The 20,380-nt window shown below is 43.9% G+C and overlaps 1 long non-coding RNA gene across 1 annotated transcript in view; it reads left to right on the top strand.

Moving 5' to 3' along the window:
- The window catches only part of LOC123362917, a 90,487-nt gene that overhangs the window by 51,491 nt on the left and 18,616 nt on the right, over nucleotides 1-20,380 (top strand). Inside the window, exon 2 of the long non-coding RNA XR_006576641.1 lies at nucleotides 4,945-5,133. This is a non-coding gene — a long non-coding RNA (uncharacterized LOC123362917). The remainder of the gene's footprint in view (nucleotides 1-4,944; nucleotides 5,134-20,380) is intronic.

Genomic DNA, 20,380 nt, shown 5'->3' with positions numbered 1-20,380 from the left:
GTGAGCTGGTGCCCGAGTGCGTCAGATAGGTCAGATAGGTTATTGAGCAGAGTCTGCTTGAATCAGGGCGGTGGTCAGTCTGCTCTTCTTGTCTGAGTCTCTATAGTTCTATTCTGGGGGCCAGGACGTTAATTTCTGTCCCACTGGAGTGTATGGCCCTTATGTTTGGCAGGGGTTACATTTAGCCTGCCTAATTATACTTTTACACTGACTTGCCAGCGTTTATGCTCCTTTCTATTTTCCTCAGTAGGGTTTGACTTCCAATGTTTGTCTCTAACCACCTCTTCTACTCTGTTGTTTAGCCATGGCGGCATTTTTCTTTTGGGCCTCTTACTTTTTTTTTTTTTATAATTTGGGATATACATTTAGTCTGAGCCTCTATAATGCTGTTTTTAAAAAGTTTCTACGCACCTTGCAGGCACTTCACTCTTGTGACTGTTCCTTTTAATATGCGTTTAACTGGCCTCCTCATTTTTATGTAGTTGCCCTTCTTGAAGTTAAATGCTACTGTGGTAGGTTTCTTTGGTATTTTCCCCCTACTAGGATGTTAAATTTAATTACATTATGGTCACTATTACTGAATGGTTCAGCTATATTCACCTCTTGGACCACAGCCTGTGCACCACTGAGTACTAAATCAAGAATTGCCTCTCCTCTTGGGGGTTCCAGGATTAGCTGCTCCAAGAAGCAGTCAGTAATGTCTACACATTTTATCTCTGCATCCCTTCCTGACATGTTCCCAATCAACATGACAATAGTTGAAATCCCCCATTGTTTTTACGTTTTGTGGTTTTTAGGCTCTCTAATCTTCCTGAGCATTTCACAGTCACCATCTCGGTGAAATGATCAGTAGTGTATGCCTACTGCTATACTCTTTTTATTCAAGCATGGAATTTCTGTCTGTAGATTCTATGGTATGTTTGATTTATTCAAGATTTTTCCTATATTTGACTCTATCCTTTCTTTCACAGATAGTGCCACTCCCCCACCAGCATGACTTACTCTGTCATGCCTATAAATTTTGTACCCTGGTATTACCGTGTCCCATTGGTTATAATCATTCCACCAGGTTTCTGTGATGCCTATTATATCAATGTCCTCATCTAATCCCAGCCCTCAAGTTCATCCATCTTAGTATTTAGACTTCTTACTTTGCAAACAAGTCCTTATAAAATTGATCAATATTTACTTGTCTTCCTTTCTTGTGAGGTAATTGAATGGGACTCTTCTGTTTGACTGTTTCTCTTCAGATCCTACCTCTACTTTATCAATGTATATCTGCTCCTCTTTACTTGGGTATAGAGTATCCCCTTTAATAAATCCTCCCCCAGGGATGCCTCTTCCAACACCTGTGCTCTTCCACATCTGTTGGCTTTCTCCCAACTCTTAGTTTAAAAATTCCTTTACAATCTTTTAAATTTTACATGCTAGCAATCTGGTTCTGTTTTGGTTTAGGTGGATCCCATCCTTCCTGTATAGGCTCTTCCTATGAAATTAATAGTCAGCAGGATTAAAATAAACACAAGGAAGTACTTCTTCACGCAACACACAAATCAACCTGTAGAACTCATTGCCAGAGGATGTTGTGAAGGCCAAAAGTATAACTGGGTTCAAAAAAGAATTAGATAAGTTCATAGAGTATCATCAATGGCTATTAGCTAAGGTGGTCAGGGATGCAATCCCTTGCTCTAGGTGTCCCAAAGCCTCTGACTGCCAGAAGCTGGGACGGGGGTGGATCATTCAGTAAAGTGCCCTGTTCTGTTCACTCCCTCTAAGGCATCTGGCACTAGCCACTGTCAAAAGACAGGGTACTTGGCTAGATGGACCAATGGTCAGTATGGCCTTTCTTATGTTCTGTTGTTTTCTGGTCCTTAGCCCCTTTGGCTCTTAAGTTTCTGTTAAGGGGTACATAGGCAACCCAGGCCTACCCATTCCACTGTGTTCCAGCTCAGGGCCCTTAACCTAAGCAGTCAGAATCAGTCCTCAACAATTCTCTTGCCATACCCTGAGCTCTTCCTACCTCCCTTGGTTTTATAGGCTTCTGCAGCCTGTGGCTTTGGTCCTCCCTTCTTTGGGTTGTTGTCACTCTTTGGCAGCTTCTCACTAGCTTGCTGGCAGGACCTTTTTCTCTGGCAGCTCTGATGGTGTCTCTGCAGCTCAATGTTCAGAAGACAATGGAAGGGTTAACGCTGGCTCACCAAGCTGCTGCTCTACATCAAGGGGGTCACTTCTGTTTCCATGGAGCTGACTGGAGATTCTTGGGATAGAGAGACAAAATAGGTTGGGATTGTGTGATACTTTTGGTGGACTCCTAGGACCAAAGTTTCGGGGGGTGGGCAGGAGCTGCATCTATACTGCAAAGTAATAGGGCTCAAACCCTGGGTCCTGGCTGGACTTGGGTTTGGGCCAACCACCCTTGCAGGGTTCTAGAACCCTAAATCTGAGCCCAAGTCTAAGAGATTTATATGTAGATAAAAGCCTGAGTCTGAGCTTGGGCTTACATTGTAGTGTAGACATATCCCCGGTCTCTCAGCCGCAACGAGGCTGCCAATCAGTGTTCGCCGGCAGTTCCTGTATCAACTTCTTGGTTGCCAGGCCCTCATGGGGTCTATACCCCCTCTGACAACACCTCAGAATGATATTAGCCTTTTTTGCGACTGCATCACATAGTTGATTCATATTCAATTTGTGACCCACTTTGACCCCCAGATCCTTTTCAGCAGTACTACTGCCTAGCTAGTTATTTTCCATTTTGTAGTTTTGCAATTGATTTTTTCTTCCTAAGTATAGTATTTTGCACTTGTCTGTATTGCATTTCGTCTTGCTGATTTCAAACCAATTCTCCAATTTGTCAAGGTCTTTTTGAATTCTAATCCTGTCCTGTCCTCCAAAATTCTAGAAAACCCTTCCCAGCTTCATGTCATCCACAAATTTTATAAGCATACTCTCTGCTCCATCATCCAAGTCATTAATTAAAAAAAACAAATAGTACCAGACCCAGGACAGACCCTTGTGGGACTCCACTACCTATGTCCTCCCAGTATGACAACAAATCATTGATAACTACTCTTTGAGTACAGTCTTTCAACCAGTTTTGCACCCACCTTATAGTAATTTTATCTAGATCATATTTTCCTTGTTTGCTTATGAGAATGGCATATGGGTCTGTGTCAAAAGCCTTACTGAAAGATATATAGCTATGTGAAACATACGCCACATCTACAGCTTCCCCCATCCATTAGGCCAATAACCCTGTCAAAGAAGGAAATTAGGTTGGCTTAGCATGATTTGTCCTAAACAAATCCTAACTGGCTATTACTTATAACCCTATTATCCTCTAGGTGCTTACAAATTGATTGTTTAATAATTTGTTCCAGCATCTTTCCAGGTATCGAAGTTAGGCTGACTGGTCTTTAATTCTCCAGATCGTTTTTGTTCCCCTTTTTAAAGATAGGTCTATGTTAGCTCTTCTCTAGTTCTCTGGGATATCACCTGTCCTCCATGAGTTCTCAAAGATCATCGCTAATGGTTCCAAGGTTGCTTCAGCTAATGCCTTCAGTACCCTGACTCGCTTTAAGACCTGTGACAGCTTTCCAGATTATAACTCTTTGAGCTGGGCCTTTGATTAGAAAATATGACGTATACTCTTTTTAGACTAAGATTATACCATAACTGTACATTCCCTCTACCCTAAGTGGTGAAACATCAATTTGATAGGAACCAGGCAGGTAATACATAACAGGGAAATTTTAAGAGCATGTTCACTTATGTGTTGAGCATTAAATCATACATTTAGATACAGCTGTCATGTAGCCCATTAGAAAATGTTTCATTGTGCCAGATGTATGCTGCCCAGCTTCCTCAAATCAAGTAGATATGCCAAATAACATGCCTGAAAACAACCATTTTTTGTATCCCACTTTTATGGGTACCAGTAACAGTCAATCCTCCAATACTCCCTAGATTTACATCACCTATGTATATCATGAACCGGCAGATACCAGTGCAAAGGTAGGCCTAGTAGATCAGTTAATTTGACTATCCACAACCTCCCAACACCCTTATCTTATGACATATCTGCAGTTCATAAGTTCTGCTGAGCCCACTTCTACACTGAATAAATCTTCAGTGCTGTGAGTAATATTATTACTAATGCATAAAGGTCCTGTTTAATGTAGCCAATGTTGCGTGTCTGACTTTTAAAGATGAGTTTGGATGCTTTCCAGGTTACATATATATATGTCTCCTTAAAATACACCTCAGAGGATGAAGCTGACCAGAGAATCTGTGAAAATGCTAAATTTATTAGGAGTGGGTTGACTACTCTCTCTAGTTATGTGAAACATTTATGGATGATCCCTCAAGAATCTGGCTGCTGGTTGGATGATTAACAAATGCCAGCAGACAAATCTATGTTCCAGATACTCTTGTAGTTATGCATGTGTACGCAGAGTCTGAATGAGCTCTTCTCTGACATCTAGTGATGAGCTGTGGAAGAGGACTTCAGGAGCTGATCTCATTTGCATGGGCACACTCACCCTGCCTAGGTGCTCAGCATGATGGGATTGCTTGCCCAAATGGTCACTTTTGGCTGGTGTTGGATCCCCAGTTTCCTTGTTATTGGGGCAGGAGTAATAAAGCATTGTTATCTTTGTTATGTGAATCAAGGGCAGCAGAACTGTGCTTGGCATACCCTGATTAAGGAACTCACCCTCAAATAAATGGCACTCGCTAAGCAGGGAACATGGGTTCCAAAGCCCTAAAGAGAGTGGGGATAGGTATGTGTGTTGGCTGGTGTTAGCCTGGTAAGGGTCCCAGACATTGTTTGATCCCCTCACTCCACTGTCTAATAAAAAAAATAATTTAGACTCAACTGAGGCTTTTGTTACACACTGCAAGGCTGAAATCAGTGATACCTAAATCTAAGCATTTGATCTACTTTAGGACAGAGTCTCTGATGCAAAACACTGCCCAGTATGCACCAGCAGTGAGGCTCCCCCACTAACAGCTGAAATCACTGAGAGGTGTGTTAAGTGATGAGATCTGAAGACATCCCAGTGGATTGGCAATTGGCTGGCAGGGTGGCTGGCAAAGCAACCAGTGGAGAGGACTGGAGCAGAGCCCCACAGAAAGGTATGGTGATCAGCTGGCCGGTGAAGAAGAGTGGTGAGTGAGTGCCAGGCAGTGGCGCCAGTAAATTGCCTTCTAAACCCTCCCCCACCCAGGGTGGGAAGTGAACTTTGCAGGTGCACCTCTGAACTCTGAGTCTGCCCTGCCCACAACAACTGTGAGTGGGGTGCAGAGAAGGGACGGGCATGTTAAAGGGACTTTTGGTTGCTGGACTTAAGACCCTGAGGGGAAAAGGACACTGCCCACCTTACTTGGAGGTGGGTCTTTTGCTCGTGGTTTATGTTTATGAACCCTGTTTGCGGTGTTTTCCCAAATTAATGCTGGGTTACTTCTCTTCTTTTATTAAAAGTTTCTTTGCTATACTCAGACTCTGTGCTTGCCAGAGGGGAAGTATTGCCTCTTAGAGGCACCCAGTAGATGGTATGTAATTGTCCCAGGTTACTGGGTGGGGGCTCAAACTGTTTTATGTTGTATTGTTGAAGAGGGACCCCTAGATGTCAAACCCAGCCCTTGTTGTTGCCTTCAGCAGGCCAAAGGGTTACATATGGTAACCCTTATTCTTCTACATTCTTCTACAGGATTTACTGTATATGAATATCTTTCAATCTTTTATGGTGTATTCTGTGATTTTGCATCCCAGAGAGAGTAGTCAACCCACTCTTACAAACTGTTTACGGGACTCACTGAAATTCTTGCCATGGAATGTAGCACTTGTGTAATAGCACACTATTAATCAATAAAATAGTTTAAGGCAAGAATTGAAGAATACTGTCTGCAGCTGAAAATGCAGGTGGAATTTAGGTAAAAAGAAAGTACCATAGTTACTCCCGCCGCCAGGAGATTGGTGCTAATACCCATACTCTTCCACTGACTCCCATAAGAGCCACAATTCCCACAAATTGCCAGAACCATTTTATACCTAATTGAAGAGACTAAGAGTATGTCTCTGCAGCAAGAAAACCCCCAAAACCTGCAGCAGCAAGTCTCAAAGCCCAGGTCAGCTGACTTGGGGTCACGAGGTTTGTGCTACCGGGCTAAAATAGTAATGTAGATGTTTGGGCTCGGGCTGAAGCCTGGGCTCTGAAACCCAGTGAGGGGGACAATGGGGGACTTTATCGGAGCCTTGGCTTCAGCTCGAGCCCAGACGTCTACACTGCTATTTTTAGCCACTTGGCGAGCATAGCGATCCGGAGTCAATTGATCCGGGCTCTGAGACTTGCTACTGTGAGCCTTTTTTTGCTGTGTAGACATGCCTCACTTTACTATAATCTCCAATAAACAAGTGTACATCTGGAGTAATTCTGGATGTACACAAACTAGCCCAATGTATTTACAATGCCTACTAACACATGTACCCTATGAATTCATTTCTTCTTCATGCAGTGTTCTCATGTAATTTGGACTAGAGTGGTTCTGTCAGGTTATATATCAACTGAAATGGATTCTGTTTTGCACATCTGCCTTTGTAAATCAAACTGTAGAATATTTACCCTAATTTGTCAAGCAAAACACCAATATAAAACAGCTAAGTACCATAACAAACATCAAATACGGTTTGGTACTGCGATCTGGAAATATCTCCTTATATGTTAATTTTAAATACTGGAATCATGGAGGAAAACCACAGTACATAAATAAATGTAGAGCTAGAATGAAAAACCAGAGAAAACAGTAGTCAGTGTTCAAATTATTTAAAAATTCAGCTTAGTACAACCAGGGGTGGCTCTAGCCATTTCGCCGCCCCAAGCACGGCGCACGCCATGGGAGGGGACTTTGCCAGTCGCCGGTCCCGCGACTCCAGTGGACCTCCCACAGATGTGCCTGCGGAGGGTCCGCTGGTCCCGTGGCTCCGGTGGACCTCCCGCAGGCGTGCCTGTGGATGTTCCACCGGAGCCACGGGACCATCGGACCCTCCGCAGGCACGCCTGCGAGAGGTCCACCGGAGCTGCCTGCCGCCCTCCCAGCGACTGGCAGAGCGCCCCCCGCAGCATGCCGTCCCAAGCACGCGCTTGGCGTGCTCGGACCTGGAGCTGCCCCTGAGTACAACAGTCAAAAACAAGGACAGATTGAACTCTTTAAGGAAAATTTTCACTAAAGAATGACAACAACAAAAGCTTTATCCTGATTCTCCTCTTACTTACTCCATTGACTTCACTGGAGTAACCCCTTATTTGCACTACTGTAAGTGAGAATAGAATCAAGCCACTTCCTTTAAGGGCAAAAAAGGAGTTCTTCTGTCCAGTGTTAAGAGATTGTATTTCAAATTTCAGATCCAACAGATTTTCTTGGCTAACTAAAGAGAATTTATAACTGGAACTGTTGTTAAACCCATAAATGTTGGGAGTGTTATCACCAGGCTCTGCTATATTAAATTTACAGAGTACTGGACTTGAATAATAGGCACACAAGATTCTGAATAGTTAAATAAAACAGGATATTCTAATAATGAAACACAGACACTTCACAAGCTGTGTCTGTTGGATGTAGATCTTAGCAGCTTCACCAATCTCCCAATCTTTTGCCTTTCTTTTCATCAGAACAGCCACTGTTCATTTTAAAATACTCTGCGAAGGCACCAAAGAAACTAAAAAGAAGTTCATAAAGGCTTTGGGTAATATTTTTCACCTGTAAAACATGAAAAGTACAAAAGTTCCCATTATATTAGGGTGCAGCCTGTTTCTTTATGACATTCTTTCTGTATTTTAAACATAATGTATGTGTCAAGTGTTTCTTGGTTTGAAAAAAAATCATGTAAAACCTTGAACAGTGTTTGCTTAAATTAATTTGCTTAAATTAATGTAGCTAAATTTACTGAAATTAACAAAGGATTAATCCTTGTAGTAGAATTCTGCTTAATATACCAAAGGGAGGTTTGGTATTCTAACACAGTAGCTCTACATAGGCACTGAGTGCCAGATTTTAAAAAGTATTTAGTCACTTATTGGGATTTTCAAAGGTATTTAGGCACCTAACACTCTTTGAAAAGAATGGGTGTTAAGCACCCTGGTGCTTTTGAAAATCTCACTAGGCATCTAGTTGCCTGTAAAAGTCTATCTCTAAGCCTATGGGACACTGAAGTACCCAGACAACCAAGACTTTGTTGGCCTCTGGCTCTACAAAGTCTGCTCGCTTTTGTAGAGCCATAGAGTTTAAGACCAGTAGGGGCCACTAGAACATATAGTCTAGGGGTTCTCAAACTGGGAGTCGTGATCCCTCAGGGGGTCGTGAGGTTATTATGTGGGGGGTCATGAGCTGTCAGCCTCCATCCCAAACCCTGCTTGGCCTCCAGCATTTATAATGGTGTTAAATATATTTAAAAAGTGTTTTTAATTTGTAAGGGGGGTCGCACTCAGAGGCTTGCTATGTAAAAGGGGTCACCAGTACAAAAGTTTGAGAATCACTGATCTAGTCTGACCTCCTGTATATCACAGGCCACCAACACCACCGAGCACCTGCACGCAGACCCAACAACTGAAGTTTACATCTAGAGGACCACATTTTTCCCCATGTGGGAGATTTTCCTGATTTCAGTGGGCACTGGGTCAGGCCTCTTGATTTGTATTTAGTTATCAAGTCTATAGTGCCACATGCAACTTCTAAAAGGTATCTTCTTTATTAAGTAAATAAGGTATTACTCTCCACACATCCATAAGATAGTTTCATAAAGTCAACCTGTGCTCCTCTCTCCATTCCAGTACTGAGCATACCATGGCAAGACATAGGGATCTGACCCTATGTGCCCTCTTCTCTTTCCCCACTCCACCCAACCAAAGCTATGCACAGTCTTTTAGATCTGTGTGTGAATGGATGGTCTGGTGAATATTTGGATCACTGTATGAGGTCTTTCATGTGCAGTAGACATCAGTAACAATATAACACAAGCACTCAGGAATTCTGGGTTCACTCACGCCTGTTGCTTTGCTCTTTGTCTTAATGTGATTGTGTGGGATTTTCCTCGACCATGATAGCTATGTTAGAGATGATGTATTAGAGGTGGTACAACCTCTTTAATCACTCAACAGAAATCCATAAAATTCTTGCCCTTGTCCAGCACAATCCACAACACTTTCAGTGCAGAAGACCCTTCAGGATGTACTCTTGTTTCCTTTACTGTGTGATCTTATATATCAGAAAGTAAGCAATCAAGGCAGGCCATTCTGTATCATATACTGGGTGCATATGATTCTCTGTGCTATACAATGAGCCATGCCAGAAGGAGCACCTAATTCTGGCCCTGATTCAAGACCTCACTTTAATACATGTTTCACTTTCACCATATCGAGTGCTGTCCTGAATAGGGGTGCTTTCCTGAATCATTCCTCTGATCCTAAAATCTTTTATGATTATTAACAAGGAAGGTTTTTATGGAAAGAGCCTCCTTATGTCCTGTTATTCCACACATTTAGCTAGTAAAGAATTTACTGGACAAAACCTGGTCCTCAACCAGACTCTACCCTTGCAACAGAAGAGAGTAATCCCTCCCTTTCCTCCCCTTCTCTTGCACAGGGACAATGATTTCTTAGAGTTACATTTTACTTGTCCTTGGAATTAATTATGGGTACAAATCTTTGTCTTTACACTGCACACATATATACCTGATTATAGGTGAAAATCTGGTAGCTAGATGTGGAAGCGACTGAGAAGAAGAAAATCCTGGGTATATTGGTTGATCACAGGATGACTATGAGCTGCCAATGTGATGTGACTATGAAAAGAGTCTTAGGATGCATCAGACAAGGTATTTCCAGTAGGCATAGGGAAGTGTTATTACCATTAAACCAGGCACCCATGAGGTCGCATCTGGAATACTGTGTGCAATTCTGGTCTATCATGTGTAAGAAAGATGAATTAAAACTGGAACAGGTGCAGAGAAGGGCTACTAGGATGATCAGAGGAATGGCTCAAAGAGCTTGGCTTGTTTAGCCTACCCAAACGAAGGCTGAGGGGAGATATGATTGCTTTTTTTAAATACATCAGAGGGATAAATACCAGGGAGGGAGAGGAGTTATTTAAGTTAAGCACCGATGTTGACACAAAACCAAATGGATATAAACTGGCCACCAACAAGTTTAGGTTTGAAATTAAGCAAAGGTTTCTACTTTCTAACCATCAGAGGAGTGAAGTACTGGAACAGCCTTCCAAGGGGAGCAGTGGGAGCAAAAAACCTAACTGGCTTCTAGAATGAGCTTGATTAGTTTATGAATGGGGTGGTATGATGAAACTGTAGCCGATCTGCGACTGCCAGTAGCAAATATCCCCAACAGCTGGAGATGGGACACTAGATGGGGAGGGCTCTGAGTTACTATAGCAAATTCTTTCCCAGGTGTCTTGCTGTTGGCTTGCTCACATACTCAGGGTCTAACTGATCCCCACATTTGGGGTCGGGAAGGAATTTTCACCCAGGTCAGATTGGCAGAGACCATGGGGTTTTTTGCCTTCCTCTGCGACATGGGGCACAGGTCACTTGCAGGTTTAAACTAGTGTAAATGGTAGATTATCTGTAACTTGAAGTCTTTAAATTATGATTTGAGGACTTCAGTAACTCAACTGGAGGTTATGGGTCTATTACAGGAGTGGGTGAGCGAGGTTCAGTGGCCTGCAATGTGCAGACTAGATGATCATGATGGTCTTAAAGGTGGTCTTCTGGCCTTAACGTCTATGAGCCTATGAGATGTGTAACTCAAAAAGAAATTGTGCTTGTAATTTTCTTTTTGAGAGGAGAATTTGTACAAAGACATATAGGGTGGCTGGGTCTCAGACCACAGAGATTGTTGATTGAAAATACCCTGTTTTCTAGTCCATTTTCACTCCAAATTCAGCATATCATTCCAGAGCAATGGCTACATCAGATTATCTTTTTCAAGCGTCCAAGAAGAGTTTGGGTGATGAAAAAAAATTCTCTTTAGAAATATAGAAATCAGATCTAGCAATAGTTAATAAATTATACTAGGCTAATACAAAATACTTTATTTTGTGTTATTCTCTGTTTGAAAGCTACTTAAATATATTGGTGTAATATGTACCCAGAATGCCAAATAATGCAGAAGAAAAGTTAGACACAGGTAAGAAATCTTAAAGCCCAAATTTTAACACATGCAGGCCTTCTATTGATTTGAAGTATCAGAGGGGTAGCCGTGTTAGTCTGGATCTGTAAAAGCAACAAAGGCCTGGTCTACACTAGGCGTTTAAATCGGTTTTAGGAGCGTAAAACCGATTTAACGCCACAACCGTCCACACTAGGAGGCACCTTATATCGATTTTAATGGCTCTTTAAACCGGTTTCTGTACTCCTCCCTAACGAGAGGAGTAACGCTAGTATCGGTATTAACATATCGGATTAGGGTTAGTGTGGACGCTGATCGACGGCATTGGCCTCCGGGAGCTATCCCACAGTGCACCAGTGACCGCTCTGGACATCATTCTGAACTCGGATGCACTGGCCAGGTAGACAGGAAAAGCCCCGCGAACTTTTGAAATTCATTTCCTGCTTCCCCAGCGTGGAGATCTCATCTCATCAGCACAGGTGACCACGCACAGCTCATCAGCGTTAACAATGCAGTCTCCTGAGAATCGTAAAAGAGCCCCAGCATGGACTACACGGGAGGTACTGGATCTGATTGCTATCTGGGGAGAGGATTCAGTACTAACAGAACTGCGTTCCAAAAGACGAAATGAAAAAGTATTTGAAAGAATTTCTAAGGCTATGATGGATAAAGGCCACAGCAGGGACTCAGTGCAGTGCAGAGTGAAAGTTAAGGAGCTCAGACAAGGCTACCAGAAAACCAAAGAAGCAAACGGAAGGTCAGGGGCAGGTCGAAAAACATGCCGCTTCTATGCTGAGCTGCATGCAATTTTAGGGGGCTGCGCCACAAGTACCCCACCCCTGATCGTGGATTCCGAGGTGGGGGTTGTAATCTCTGCCATGGCTGAGGATTATGCAGACGGGGAAGAGGAAGATGAAGAAGAGGAGGAAGACCTAGCAGAGAGCACACAGCACTCCGTGAGCCCCAGCAGCCAGGAGCTTTTTATCACCCTGACGGAATTACCGTCCTCCCAGCCCTCACAAGCCACTATCCCAGACAATGACGCCATGGAAGGGACCTCTGGTGAGTGTACCTTTGCAAATATCAAACATTTTTTTTTTAAGCAAGCCTTTTTTAATGATTGATTTGCCCTGAGGTCTTGGGATGCATTCGCAGACAGTATAGTTACTTAGAAAAGTTTGTTAACATGTCCAGAGATTGAGAGGAAATCCTCCAGGGACATCTCGATGAAGCGCTCCTGTAGGTACTCCAGAAGCCTTTGCAGAAGGTTTCTGGGCAAGGCAGCCTTGTTCCGCCCACCATGGTAGGACACTTTACCACGCCATGCATGTAGCAAGTAATCAGGTATCATTGCGTGGCAAAGCATAGCAGCGTATGGTCCCGGTGACTGCTGGCATTCAAGAAGCATCCGTTCTTTATCTTGTTCTGTTATCCTCAGCAAAGTGATATCGTTCAGGATAACCTGGTTAAAAATCAGGAATTTAAGTAAGGGGGGGTGGCCATTTTTCTACTGGGTTCGTGGACTGCATCAGCTTAAAAAAAAACTTTCCTGCACGTAGCGAAGCGGGGGGAGGGGAGGAGTGAAATGCCGATGATCTTTTCTGTGTTTGGTCACCGGCGATCTTCCCCAAGGCACCAGACACGCAGTGGGTGTGGGGGGGGGAAGGTTGTTGATTAGCAGGGAGCTAGCGTGGTATTAGCCATGCGTTGTTGAGGGGGAAGGGTTAAATCACTACAGAAGCCGAAAGACAGTGGCTTACCATGGCCGCATGCAAGGTGAATTATGATGCCTGGACCTGCGTCTGTGAGATCTGTAACTCCAGAGCTGCAGGCACTCACTATTAAGATGAAAAAATGCGACCTTGTAGGGAAATCACATGTGCTAGGTGGTGAATACTGCTGTTCACTGTGAAATAGTATAACCATTGTTCTGTAAAATTTATCTTTCTAAATATTTATCTCCCTCATGCAGCTGCAAATATTTCAAGCGTCCCTCCTCCATCCCAAAGGCTAGCACAGATAAGGCGGAGGAAAAAGAAGACGCGAGATGAGATGTTCTCGGATATTATGGAAGTTACACGCAATGAAAGAGCTCATCTGAATGAGTGGAAGGACGTGGTTTCAAATTACAGGAAAGAGGCCAGTGAACGTGAGGACAGGAGGGACAACCGAGATGAGAGGTGGCGGCAGGAAGATCAGCGGTGGCGGGATGCAACTCTGGGGCTGCTGCATGATCAAACTGACATGCTCCGGCGTCTTGTGGAGCTTCAGGAACGGCAGCAGGATCACAGAGTGCCGCTGCAGCCCCTGTATAACCACCCTCAACCCTCACCATGTTCCATATCCTCCTCACCCAGACGTGTAAGAACGCGTGGGGGGAGGCTCCGTGCACCCGCCCACTCCACCCCCGTGGACAGCCCAACCAGAAGGATGTCGTTACTGTGAATTTTTTTTAATGGCCTTCTCCATCCCTCCTATCCTCCTCCCAAACCACACCCTTACTTCTCTCCCTCTTTTTATAATGAATCAATAAAGAATTCATGCTTTTTAAATGAGAGTGACTTTATTTGCATAAGTAAGCTGTACTCGAAGGGGGAGGGTGAGTTGCTAACAGGGAATGAGTCAGTCAAGACGGGGTGGGTGTTCATCAACAAACACAGCAGTCACACTGTACCTTGGCCATTGATGAAGCTCGTTTTCAAAGCTTCTCTGATGCGCACTGCTTCCTGGTGTGCTCTTCTAATCGCCCTGGTGTCTGGCTGCGCGTAATCAGCGGCCAGGTGATTTGCCTCAGCCTCCCACCCCGCCATAAAGGTCTCCCCCTTACTCTCACAGAGGTTGTGGAGAATACAGCAAGCAGTAATAACATAGGGGACATTGGTTTGGCTGAGGTCTGAGCGAGTCAGTAATGTCCGCCAGCGCGCCTTTAAACGGCCAAATGCACATTCCACCACCATTCTGCACTTGCTCAGCCTGTAATTGAACAGATCCTGACCACTGTCCAGGCTGCCTGTGTATGGCTTCATGAGCCATGGCATCAAGGGGTAGGCTGGGTCCCCCAGGATAACGACAGGCATTTCAACATCCCCAACTGTTATTTTCTGGTCTGGGAAGTAATCCCCTTGCTGCAGCTGTTTAAACAGAGTAGTGCTTCTGAAGACGCGAGCGTCATGAACCCTCCCTGGCCATCCCACGTGGATGTTTGTGAAACGTCCCTTGTGATCTACCAGTGCTTGCAGCACCATTGAAAAGTACCCCTTGCGGTTTACGTACTGGGTGCCCTGGCGCTGCGGTGCCAAGATAGGGATATGGGTTCCATCTATCGCCCCCCCACAGTTAGGGAATCCCAGTGCAGCAAAGCTATCCACTATGGCCTGCACATTTCCTAGAGTCACAATCTTTCGTAGCAGCAGCTTAGTGATTGCTTTGGCTACTTGCATCACAGCAGCCCCCACAGTAGATTTTCCAACTCCAAATTGATTCCCGACTGACCGGTAGCTGTCTGGCGTTGCAAGCTTCCACAGGGCTATCGCCACTCGCTTCTCTACTGTGAGGGCTGCTCTCATCTTGGTATTATGGCGTTTCAGGGCAGGGGCAAGCAAGTCACAAAGTTCCATGAAAGTGCCCTTACGCATGCGAAAGTTTCGCAGCCACTGGGAATCGTCCCACACCTGCAACACAATGCGGTCCCACCAGTCAGTGCTTGTTTCCCGGGCCCAAAATCGGCGTTCAATGGATAGAATCTGCCCCATTACCATCAGGATCTCCAAAGCGCAGGGGCCCGCGGTTTGAGAGAATTCTGTGTCCATGTCCTCATCACTGTCATTGCCGCGCTGCCGTATCCGCCTCCTCCTCGCCTCGGATTGAAGGTCCTGGTTCAGCATATACTGCAGGAGAGTGCGCGAGGTGTTTAAAACATCCACGATTGCGGTATGGAGCTGAGCAGGGTCCATGCTTGCTGTGTTATGGCGTCTGCACAGTTCACCAAGCAAAAAAAGGCGCGAAACGGTTGTCTGCTGCTCAGGGAGGGAGGGGTGAGGCTGTACCCAGAACCACACGCGACAATGATTTTTGCCCCATCAGGCACTGGGATCTCAACCCGGAAATGCCAAGGGGCGGGGGAGGCTGCGGGAACTATGGGATAGCTACGGGATAGCTACCCACAGTGCAACGCTCCAGAAATCGACGCTAGCCTCGGACCATGGACGCACACTACCGATTTAATGTGTTTAGTGTGGCCGCGCGCACTCGATTTTATAAAATCTGTTTTACAAAACCGGTTTATGCAAATTCGGAATAGTCCCGTAGTGTAGACGTACCCAAAGAATCCTGTGGCACCTTATAGACTAACAGACGTTTTGCAGCATGAGCTTTCGTGGGTGAATACCCACTTCTTCGGATGCAAGTATACCCACTTCTTGCATCCGAAGAAGTGGGTATTCACCCACGAAAGCTCATGCTGCAAAACGTCTGTTAGTCTATAAGGTGCCACAGGATTCTTTGTTGCTTCTATTGATTTGAGATCAGTAGTTGACTTCAGTAGATCAAATTCAGCCCTGGTGTAAGAAAGCATAATTCCATCAGCTGAATGAAGTTATGCCTGCTTACACCAAGGACAGAATTTGTCGTATGGAAGTAGGGCATGTGTATGTGAAGACACAGCCTCTGGTCTCTGAAGTTTTCCTGCTTGTGAAATATGACATTGAAAAGAGTGACAACCTCCTGAATAGAGATTCATCATATTGCATTTACTGTGTTATCAATGGGAAATAGAAGAGGATTTTTAATAAGGAACAGAAATGGCATGTTAGGTAGTGAACCCAATCAAACCTGCTAAATGTACACATCAATAGCAAGTTTAATAGTTGGCTCAGTTTTAAACCTACAGCTCAGAAAAATAAGCCATGACAGTTTTAACAGCAAGTATGAAGTGCACTCTTGTGTTAACACAAACATTTAAAATATTTTTTAAGAAATGACGTGTTCTGACATCTTGATTTTTTTAAGTTTTGCCAAAAAGTTGAGATTGGCTGCTTCACCTATAAAGAGCATTGTAAACTGCTCTAACTGTGCATTGCATCTAAGGGATAATAGGTGGGGGCTAGCGTTGTTCCCATAGTAGCTGTAGCTTATCCCAGTGAAGGAGTCTGATTACTGCCAGGAGAAAAAAACAATAAATATCATTACAGAATCAACTAGATTGTATTACTAAACCTATATTTCTCTCTGTCCCGTCCCACCAGAATCTCTTCTAAGCCATTAATAAAAACCCAAATTGAGCTCGTTTAATTAATTAACTGTTTAATTATTATTTAATTAACTAATTAATAACTAATTAACTGATGCTGATAATTCCAGATAGAACAAAACTGCTGTACTAGTGAATGTCCAGGACAATCCTAACAGTCAGTGCATTTCAATGGAACGTTGAACTCAGGAAAATGACTGTAAAATGTACCTTCTTAATCCATGTATCTGCTCTTTGCATGTCTTTGGGTGATATCTGCTTGTTTTACTGCCAAAGTACTGTCAAGTTTTTACTGCTGTTCCTACTACAGAGTCAATATAGCAATGGGAAAGAGAGCCGGAGTCAGTGCTATTAGCTGAAATTTAGAAGTGCAAGTGCAGGGCTCCCATTAAGGCACCTTTGAGTCCAACCCTCCAGATCATGAGGCTGCTTTACACCAATCTGTTCTGCTAGCACAGGGTAGAACAGCCTGCAGGAGCTACTTCAATAGATCTACACTGATTTATATCAGCAGAAGTGCTGCCCTCCTAGGTTTAGTTTGTGATGCTAACAGGAAAAAAATATCTTTTTACTTCAAGCAAATCTCAAATATGGAGTAATCTAGGCAAACTGGACGTAGAGAGACACTAGACATTGTCTATTCTATATAGGTATTTATACTGTGCTCATCACCATAGTTTCGGGTGCCTTCCAATAGTGCATTAGGCAACAGGACTATTCCTCTTCTTTGTGTTCTTTGTTCTCTCATCCTCTCTCCCATATACATGGGAGAATCTTGATTTGGTACGTTGTGGGTTTTTTATATAATATATGTGTTGTTAAGTACTTATATTAGAGAAGGCAAGGTCAAAGAAATGCGCCTTGCCCTGGAAGCAGTCCGGGATGCCCTTGGAGAAAGATCTGTCTCCTGCACTGGTGAGCTTTACCCTTACTGTGGAGAGTTTCAATGTCTCTGAGGACCACAGTTGTTGATCAGAGTCTTCATGCCAGAACTTTAGATGGTCTTTTAGATATCCTGAGTGCAGACCATGGGCTGCTGGAAGATAAAGACTGAGCCCTTGAACTTGATTTGCAATTCTAGGGGAAACCAACGCAGAGAGCAGAGGACAGGTATGATCTGCTTGCAGTTGCCTGTGCTGTTGAGAAGACGTGCTGCATCATTCTGTACTAGTTGGAGTTTCCTAAGCAATGAAGGCTTCATGTCCAGGTCTACCACACTGCTGAAGTGCTTTTGTTCAGTGTCCCTGTTCTGAGGTTACTAGTGCTTTAATACACACCAGGTTGCACAACCGGTGCAGCATAGGAAGAGTAGCAACGTGATTATTAATACATGAGAATTTTTTCTGCACTTCTTCCCAGCTTGGAGGTACAAGCCCTATTTTCATGGTAAATTTTTCAAAATGCTCAAAAGAATCAGTGTAAACTAACAGTAACCTGTGAACCATTCACCCTTACATAGTAAAAGGGGGTTCTTCAGTGCACAGGAAAAAAAGGCATGTGAGTTTCTACTGACCCAGTGTCGGGGGTTGATGAAAGGTGAAGGATAAGCTGCCCCGGGCATATTTTCAGAAATGCTTTATGCCATTCCTTTCCACAAACAGTTCAGTGAATACAATTTTACTGACACAAATGTTCATGAAATGATAAAATGAGTTCTCAGCACCAGCAAAGAGAATTCATGTTCTTCATTCAAATACATGTTAGTAAATATTTCTCATACCATTTATCATGCCCCAACCACAACCTTGATACTACAGTTCATTTGCAAAATGGCACCACCACCAACACAGTTTCCAGAAAACACCAAGCTGGGGGCACATTGGTTCAGTATTGACTTGAAGGTACTGGTGCAGCGCCTGGGGCCTGCGCCAAAGCTCGCTGAAGTCAAAAATTCCCATTGACTTCCATGGGCCATGGTTCCAAAGGATCCTGCTTAATGGAACTGGTTGAGTGCTGACACAAAAGCCACTTATTGAATCACCATTACCATTTTCTATAGCTCCAAGCTGTTCCCAAGTACTATACTAACATGATCCTGCTTAGCTTGCATAATCTGATAGGACCACAGCCCAAGGTGCTATGCTAGCAAAGAAATCTGATTTGAATCTTTCCTCATTCCCAGGAAGAATATTCCTGTTGCTATTGGGGTTCTGTTCTAATTTTCTGAGGCTAGTATTCTCATTAGGCCTGACCCTTAGCTGGTGACAATCAGCCCAATGTGAAAGCAACAGGGCTACGCTGATTGCACCAGCTGAGGATCTGGTCCATTAGCATTAACTGAATAGCAGATGCCCTTAGCCTACACGATTACTCCTTCCTCTTCCTCCTAATTTCTTTTGTTAAATTCTGTTGATAGCAACAGGAAACAAATAGAAAACAGTGGCTCCCCTCGTGTTCAAAGGGGGCAGATGTGTGACACATGGGTATGTCTACGCTATATAGAAAAACCAGTGATGCCAAGTCTCAGAGCCTGGGTCAATTGACTTGGGCTTGCAGGGCTCAAAATAGCAGTGTAGATGTTCCCACTGGGGCTGGAGCCTAGGCTCTGAAATCTAGTGTAGGGAGTAAGTCCCAGAGCCTGGACTCCAGCCCGAGTGAGATCATCTACAGTGCTACTTTTAGCCCTGCAGCCCCAACCCGGAAAGCGCACATCATTTGACCCAGGCTCTGGGACTTGGTGCTGCTGGTTTTTCTTTGCAGTGTAAACATACCCAGATGCCACATTTGGGACCCTAGTGGTCCGTAGATTAATGCATATCTCTGCATCAGAGCAGGACATCTGGAATTTGTAAAACTCTGTGCTGCGTGACAGCTCTTTAGAATGTGTCTCTCTTTTTACATTTATCAACATCTATAATTGTGTATTAGGTTTTTAGAGGAGAACATTAACAGTTTCACCAAAAGACTTTCACCCGCTAGAATGGCAAAGCAGTACTGTTCACATCATGCTATCTTCAAATGACTTTTTTGAAAGCACAGATCCAATAAAAACTCATATAATGTGTTTACTGAGATGGATAATCAATACAACATGGCATTTTCAATGAGAAATAAGCATTTCTCATATGGTGGCAGCAGGGAGAAATATGCCATTTGACTGAAATATATACTGTAGTCACTCTTCAAGACAGACAAGCAATAAAACAGAAGAGAACTTCCTAATGGAAATGGGAACATAAATATGGGTAAAAGTAGTTTCAAATTCACACACCTCCAGCAAATGTGTTCTTGATTTAAAGGATAGGCCACATTTAATAATATTGTCAGATGTAATAAATTGTGAAAGATTTAATACCAATTTGTTACATGTAACATATTTTAAATAGCACTTAATGATATTTTTATTTATGCAAGGCTGAGTGAAATGTAGAACTGGCTTTCCTTTTGGCAGCTGCAGCCACTGCAAGAGTTAGAAACATGCATACAAATCAAGAGCAAAGAGGGCCTCTGATGGGAACCTTCCTGCCTGGAGATCTGAATCTGTTCAAATTTATCCAAGTCAAATTAAACTAATAGTGCTGCAGTTCTGGCACAAGCCCAGTGAGCACCTTTTCATTTGTTCTTTTTAAGTACTGAAACTGAAGGATAAAGGAGTTTGAGGCACAAGTGGTGTTCTCGTCTAACCTCCCTGTGGCAGGAAAAGGCCAGGGTAGAGACCGTCGAATCGTGGAAATCAACGAATGGCTATGCAGATGGTGTCGGAGAGAAGGGTTTGGATTCTTTGACCATGGGATGGTCTTCCAAGAAGAAGGATTGCTAGGCAGAGACGGGCTCCACCTCACGAAGAGAGGGAAGAGCATCTTTGCAAGCAGGCTGGCTAACCTAGTGAGGAGGGCTTTAAACTAGGTTCACCGGAGGAAGGAGACCAAAGCCCCGAGATAAGTGGGGAAGTGGGATTCCGGGAGGAAGCACAAGCAGGAGACTGCAAGAGGGGAGGACTCCTGTCTCAGACCGAGAA

This window comes from Mauremys mutica, chromosome 2 (assembly GCF_020497125.1).
Source record: "Mauremys mutica isolate MM-2020 ecotype Southern chromosome 2, ASM2049712v1, whole genome shotgun sequence".
Classification (NCBI taxonomy): Eukaryota; Metazoa; Chordata; order Testudines; family Geoemydidae; genus Mauremys; species Mauremys mutica.
The sequence above is the reverse complement of the archived record's forward strand: the minus strand, read 5'-3'. Positions and strand labels throughout refer to the sequence as shown.